This window comes from Seriola aureovittata, chromosome 14 (genome assembly GCF_021018895.1).
Source record: "Seriola aureovittata isolate HTS-2021-v1 ecotype China chromosome 14, ASM2101889v1, whole genome shotgun sequence".
In the NCBI taxonomy this organism is placed as follows: domain Eukaryota; kingdom Metazoa; phylum Chordata; class Actinopteri; order Carangiformes; family Carangidae; genus Seriola; species Seriola aureovittata.
Window position 1 is genome coordinate 20,875,442 of NC_079377.1, and position 6,906 is coordinate 20,882,347.

A 6,906-nucleotide genomic window follows, 5' to 3' on the forward strand; every position below is an offset into this window, starting at 1 on the left:
CCGCTCGGTGTCTAGCTGCTAGCTATCCATTCGGCGCCACCTCAGTTAACGAGTCAGTGAACGTGACCTCCCGGCTGTGTTAGTGGTGTCGGTGCCCTTTGGAGGATTTTCCATGCACATATCGGATAAATAACATGAACTTCTGTGCGTTTAACTGACTAACAGGACGTGAGGAAGTTTGTGTTCCTGTTTTTTGAGGTGAGTGAAAGTCTAGTGTGATATATATATATATATAGTATATGCTAACAGGTGTGCGCTCTTCATAACTGGCGTGTTAGCTTAGGCGGTTAGCTAGCTATTTAGCCTTGGGTTAGCCTTCGAGCGAGCCGCCCAGCTGTGTTAGCAATGCTAACGCGAGCTCTTGCTTCCCACAGTTTATAACCAGCATGCACCGAAGTCTTGGCTGCACACACACACCACCTTTTTGCTCATTTGTGAATTAGCCTGGAGTTTTGCAGCGTCTGCCTCAGGCCAAAATGGCGACGGCGGGGCTGTCCGCAGAATTTCCTCAACAGGCGTTTTTCACAGATTAAATTTCGACAGTACCAGTGGGAAAATCTCAGGTGTAAAATTAATGATGGCTGCATTGCATTGCATTGCTTTAGTTTCAGTGTTATGGTATTTTGAATGCTAACTCATTTTCATGGCTTATTTGACTAGAACTGAGCCATTGTTAAAGTAATTAGTAACATCTGTGCTTTTCCTATCGTTACAAGTTGCAGTGGGTCTATCTTTATATACAGTTTATGATTGAACAACTAAAAGCAGCCCATTATTTAATTCATGGTAGCAATTTAAACTAGTCTGTGTGTGGGTCAAATCTGTAACCTTTTGATTACAAAACGGTCTCTGTAACCATCAAAAATACTACTGTGGCTGCATGGCTGCACAGTATAAGCATTTGCTGTAATGAGACCTCCTTTTATAAAAACCAACGTCACATTAGATAAAGACACCCATATTGCTTCCTTTTTGTAATTTCTTCTGGACAGCTGAGATCTTAATCTTAATGTACCCACAAGTCACTGCATCCCTCTAATCAAGCCCAGGAAACGGTGAGGCAGTGAGTTAGATACTTAGGAATGCATCTTTTCATTCTTTTCATCATCTTTCCTTTTCTCATCCTCCCTGCAGTAGAGTCCAAAAATGACATTTGTTTAGCCAAACCACCCCACTCCATCCTTTTTACTTTTTCCACCAAGTTGTTGTTTCTAACTCTGTTCAAAGACATGTGTCAAACTTTGCCTGATGAACAGCCCTGACTGCATATTGGAAAAATATGGATTTTTCCACTTTTTTTTCCCTCTGTAATGTTCGCCTTCCTGTGCCCTCATCCACACATGTGCTCAGTATAAAGGAGTTAGGTCACTGTGCGAGCAAATTTGAACAAACAAACTCTCATGTTGAAATTGTGCACCCTAACAAGCTCCAAACCCTGGTTTGTCCCACAGTTGTTTATTTACTCTGTTTGTGTGCAGCTTGTGGTGAGGAAGTTTATACTATACGGAGTGAAAGGCATCAGACCAAATGACCCCTTGAGGCAAGATGAAGGGAGAAGCAGCCTTCCTTCCAGACTTCTCTATCTCCTAAAAGGATGAAGTGTGGTGACAACAGATTGCATTAACCTGCTTGGAGCACCAAATGTGTCACACATCTGGGCAGATCACATAATTCGAGGTAAGTTGTTAGTAAGTAGATGCTGTAAACAGACTTGGGCTAAGCTGATGATGAAAATACATTACACTTAAACGACTCCTTTAAACACATTGGAGTGCTATTTTCACAGCATGCTAAATTCCAAGAATATCCCTGAGTTTAACAATCCCACCAGTGTCAGGGAAACTGATTGATTCTTCATCAGTAGGCTAAGTTTTACTGGGTCACAAGAATAAACCAGAACTGTAATCACCAGTCAGCCCCTTCTCTCTGCTCACATTTGCTTTGCAACCCATTTGCATTGGCAACCAAAATACTGATCTCTTCAGAAAAGAAATTTTAAACAAATCAAGCACAAGTAAATGTTTTTGCAGTGCTGGAATTTTGAAATGGAAAGTCATGGAAAAGTAGAATTTTGCAAGAGCAATACACTGGTATCAAACTTTTTGGGATTCAAAGTTTATTCTAGATCTTGGAAACAGGAGTTGACAAAACAATCTCACCACAAGGTCAATTTAGCTGCTGTTCTGGACCTTTCAATCATATCGCATGGTATTCATAAGCAGATGGAGCTCTCAGGAACTGTAGATGTTCAAGTTGTCATTTCTTTCTGAGCACTTTAAGGAAGTCACCTCCATGTTGGCTTAAACGTTGAGATTCAGAGTTAAGTATGCATCATGGTGATGTAATACAATGAAGTACATAAAACATTTAATGTATATGTATCTGTCTAAGTTGGTTATTTGTACTACTTAAAAGTGGTGGTTGGATACATGTTAGTGTATATATAATTATATTTTTCAAAAGGTGTAAGGAAGACGGATAGTGTGTGGAGAATGGGACAGTGTTTGTATCTTTTAACTGCTTTCATGTCATTTTTCAGTCTCACTGTCATTCACTCAATTCATCACATCCATTTTCATGGTGGGGAAAAAGAAAAGCCACCATCTTATTTATTGCAGGCAATTCTGTGTCTGGGTAATATCTTATGATTTACAATCCGAAAATACATCACCCACCACAGACTTAAAAACCATTTGATTGCAGCCTACACTGCAGGGAATGATGAGGTATTATGAAGCCCATTGGAACAAGCTTTGCTTTGAATAAGTGGGTGAAATTGAGAGTGAGTGAAGGATGGACATTGCAGCTTTATTCTGTCTGACACACCAGGAATTCCATGTAGTCATTTGTGCCACTTTCTATTCACCTAGGCCTGCTGACAGAGCGGCTGATTAATCATGATAACAGTGTTTTCCTTTTATTTAGCCCTCACCTCACAGCGCCCTGACAAATTAGTTTTTGCGAGAATCAGCAGGTGAGGCTGAAGCTCAGACCACCAGGGTTTCCAACTAGGGAAACTAAATTAGAAAGTAGGGTCACATTCTCTTTTCTTCGTCTTCTTCTTCTTAACCCTTTTGTTATTGCACTTATATTCTTTGATTTGAAGCAAGGTCATTATTATTTTTTGCTATGACTGACTCTAAATAAACCAAAATAAAATTATTAATTTGTATTCATTTCACACCACAAGAGAAGTCAAAAACTAATTAAATGATTCTAGCTTTTCATAACTGCTTTCTTGAGATTAGAACACCCTCCTGTCTAATGGATTTGCCATTGTCTTTGTTATCCACTATTGCCCCCTTGTTGTCACCTTAACACTGGCCTTTATTTCCCTCTCTGAGTTGGTATCATTTCCATGTCAAGTTCAGTAATTGTAATTTGTCTCGATGATATTGTGCAGGAGCATAATGACAGCAGGCAGGTTGTTTAGGATCAATCTGACACATTAGTAAGATTGTGTAGCCCCTATTCTCTTTTTCTAATCCATCTATGTCGAGTTTCTGCAATATGTTACTTTTCAGTTCAGTTCCAGTGACTCCCATTCAGTTCTATGGGATTTTTCAAAATCATCAACAATTGGATAAAAAAGGGAACAGCAGTACCTGGACAATTTCATCAGAAAGACAGAAACCAAAGCTTGAATGCACCTTTCATACTTTCTTCATTGCTCTCTCCCTTTTGCTCCCTCCTCCTCTCTCCCCCACTACTGTACATCCCAGTGGGGTTTGGCTGTAATGTGACGGCATGCTGAAAACATGCACAGAGTGAGGCCTTGAACTCTCCTCGCTAAACACATCACATCATCATCACACTTCATTGAGTTTCCATCCTTTACATTACCTTACTCCTGCCAGTGTGTTTAATCTACACAGAAATACTGCTCATTGGGTGAGTTAGAGTTGGTCTGCCACTGATCAGGCTTAAATGAACTATTAGGAATGAAAACATAAAATCATTTTAGAGAATCAAGCTTTGGCATGGAAGGTTGTAGGTTTAATTCATCGGGACTGGTTGTTTTTGTGAGTAAGAACTGCCTTTCTCTCAAAGTCAAGTCAGAGTTGCACCTCTTATTGTGGTTGTACTGGGTGGTTCCAGCATTTGAATGGGAATAAACGTGAAATAGGAAATTGCTTTCAATTACCTTTTTAATGCATAAATAAAGTTTCGAAAATTAAACATCCATATTAAACGGGGATTATTCATCTTCTTTGTCCCATGTGCTGGCCAGCTTTATGATGATGTCACTCTGTGTTGCCAAATCTGTGGCCATTCGAAGACCTCATCTATTACTGTGGCCCGGTGTTTACCTCTGGTGTGGAGGGAAACGTCACAGTCCATATGGCTGCAACGTGAAATCAGGGCTTTTCCCTTTTAAACCATGGGCTTCCGATGCATAAAGCTGCAGGATAACCGTTCAGCCATCAAAGAGCTGAACGCAAAACCATCTCTGAATCCTTTACACACGTGCGTGCGCACACACACACACACACACACACACACACACACAGAGGGAGTTAGGCAGCTGCAAGCATACTGAAAGCAGGGAAACGCTCACTGTTAAACATGCTGAGTGACGTGCAAAGACACACAGAAAATGGCTTACATGTGCATATATGCACACTTAGAGTTGACTGGAGGTGTGTAATGGATTGGATCCCCCTCATAATTCTTGGGACAGTGTTGTCTTCTAGGCCCGTACAGAGGCGGATGAGACCACAGCTGTTTGGACATAAATTTCCAGAGGAATGCCTTAAGTCCGAGCCTTCAGCATAAAGAGCATGACTGTAGATTCCTCTCCAGATGACAAATGATCGCCCTAAGGACTTTAGTGTGTGTGCGCGATCATGTGTGTTTGTGTGTGGAAAGGGTTTCTCATGAAGGCATGTGCAAGGTTACTGAATGCACGTTTCTGTTTCTATACTTTTTCTCATTCACAATATCAGCAACAGTGAGTAAGCGAGTACAATATATGTGTGTGTGTGCACCTTTGCAGGACAAGGTGTGTTGCTGGTTCTGGAGAAGGATGAAATGGCGTGCAGACAGGAGATGGTCTCCTCTGTTTTAGGAAGCCTCAACAGCTGTGGAAGAAGATGAGAGCAGCTGGCCAGGTCTCATAAAAAATAAAAAATAAAAAAAAAAGTCAGAATCTCACTTTCCATCCTGTACAGTAGCTAATGCTAGAGTCATGTTATCATACAAGTGTGCAGGTTTATAGGCATATTTTGGATAGATTAGCTTGCATGCAGCTTGTAGCTTATGATATTGTTTTGCCAACTGGGAAAAGTCTCAATCATGTTTCTTCCTGAACCATATGTCTCCATTAGTAAAAATTGCAGAGCTACATGGATGTTTGCTACAGCTTTTACAGCGTCTTTGAGATTCAGTTTACTCTTCTGTTTCTGACATTAATGTGGTTTAGTATTTTCAGTGTAAAGCATTTTAACTCTTATTATAATATATATATTTTATGTGTCAAACACATATATACCAGATGAAAAACCCTTTGGGTTTTTAGGTTGAAACGGATCTCATGGATTCATCCCCAAATCAGATGAGTAGGGAATAGCTTAGTGTATGCAGCTTTCATAAGATACACTGATCGTGAAAAGGGTGAATAAGTAGTTGATCTAAATCAAATAACATTTTCTAAACTTTGGGGAAGTATTCACATGCTTGTCCAAATTACAAATTGAATTTTGTGCTTGTTGCACTTTATGGGGCTCTTGAGCAAACAAACAACAAAACAAGCTCTTGGACAACAACTCCTTTTTTTCCTTAGTTTTCCTCGAAAGACACACACCTGCTGGAAATGAACAGCTCGAATGCCTCCTCTACTCAACACACACCCAGTTTCCTCTCTCCCTCGATAAAATAACAGGGTTTATGGCACATCAGTAACCCCTCTCATCCCTCTCCCCTCTTACATTCAGAGCCGAGGTTTACAGCTAGCGAGGGGCGGAAGGCTGTAGGCCTTGATGTGAGAGCCTGGGGCTAACGGTAGCGCTGGGTACTGTAAAGTGATGAAGGGCCTCTGCTTTTATGATGATGTGAATGATGTAGCCTGAGAGAGTAAAAGAGCTTGTGAGAGCAGCAGTGTGTCCATATACTGTACATGACTGGACTGCAGGGGAACTGGATAGATAATATGCCCTGCTTCTAAATATTTACATCACCTTCAAGACTTTGAATTTGCTATTATCCCAAATGGTAGAAACACTGTCAACTAAACCTCTGAATTAGTGACATTAAAAGGAGCCAATAAGGAATTATACAAAACACCAGTGTTAATTTAACTTCAAAACATCAATCTGTCGCCCGTTTTATAGAATTCCATCATTCATTGAACTGTTGAGCTATACTGACTTTATTGCTTCAGTAAACAAGAGTTACCATCAAATCACTCACTGAAAAATCAGACCTGATGAGGCCAAAGCTACAAAACGAAACACAATATCAGTGTTCAGATTAAAGAGTTTATTGGGCGATATGTAATTTTTATATTTTTCTTAATCAGTAAATCTCGTGATAAGACCAGAACTAGCAATGAATTGATTCCATTAAGTATTGACTGTGTCACCAAAACTATATATGTAGTGCCATTATCCATTAAAAACACATCAATGAGCCACACTGGGTGAAATGTTCCTCCGTTATAATGAACATGCACTGTAGTTTATTTTAAGTCAATCACCATCACACACACCATCCTGCTGCCTAAGTATTCTCTAGTGCACCAAATGTGTGTTAATCTGCAGCTGAAAGTAGTCCCTAGTAAATACATTACTGACTCCTGTTGGAGTAACATTTGGTAAAAGCTACAATTCCCAGCTGTTTAGGGAAATCATTTAGCCTTAACAAAAACAGAGAGAGACACACAATATATTTGATATGTTTGTTATCTGT

The 6,906-nt window shown here is 40.1% G+C and overlaps 1 long non-coding RNA gene across 1 annotated transcript; it reads left to right on the plus strand.

The window, feature by feature from the left end:
* Positions 1-61: 61 nt before the first annotated feature.
* On the plus strand, positions 62-5,294 carry LOC130181588 (uncharacterized). Its single transcript, XR_008829605.1, has 3 exons — positions 62-198; positions 1,479-1,677; positions 4,997-5,294. It is a non-coding gene; the product is annotated as an uncharacterized LOC130181588 (long non-coding RNA).
* The last annotated feature ends 1,612 nt before the right edge of the window (positions 5,295-6,906 follow it).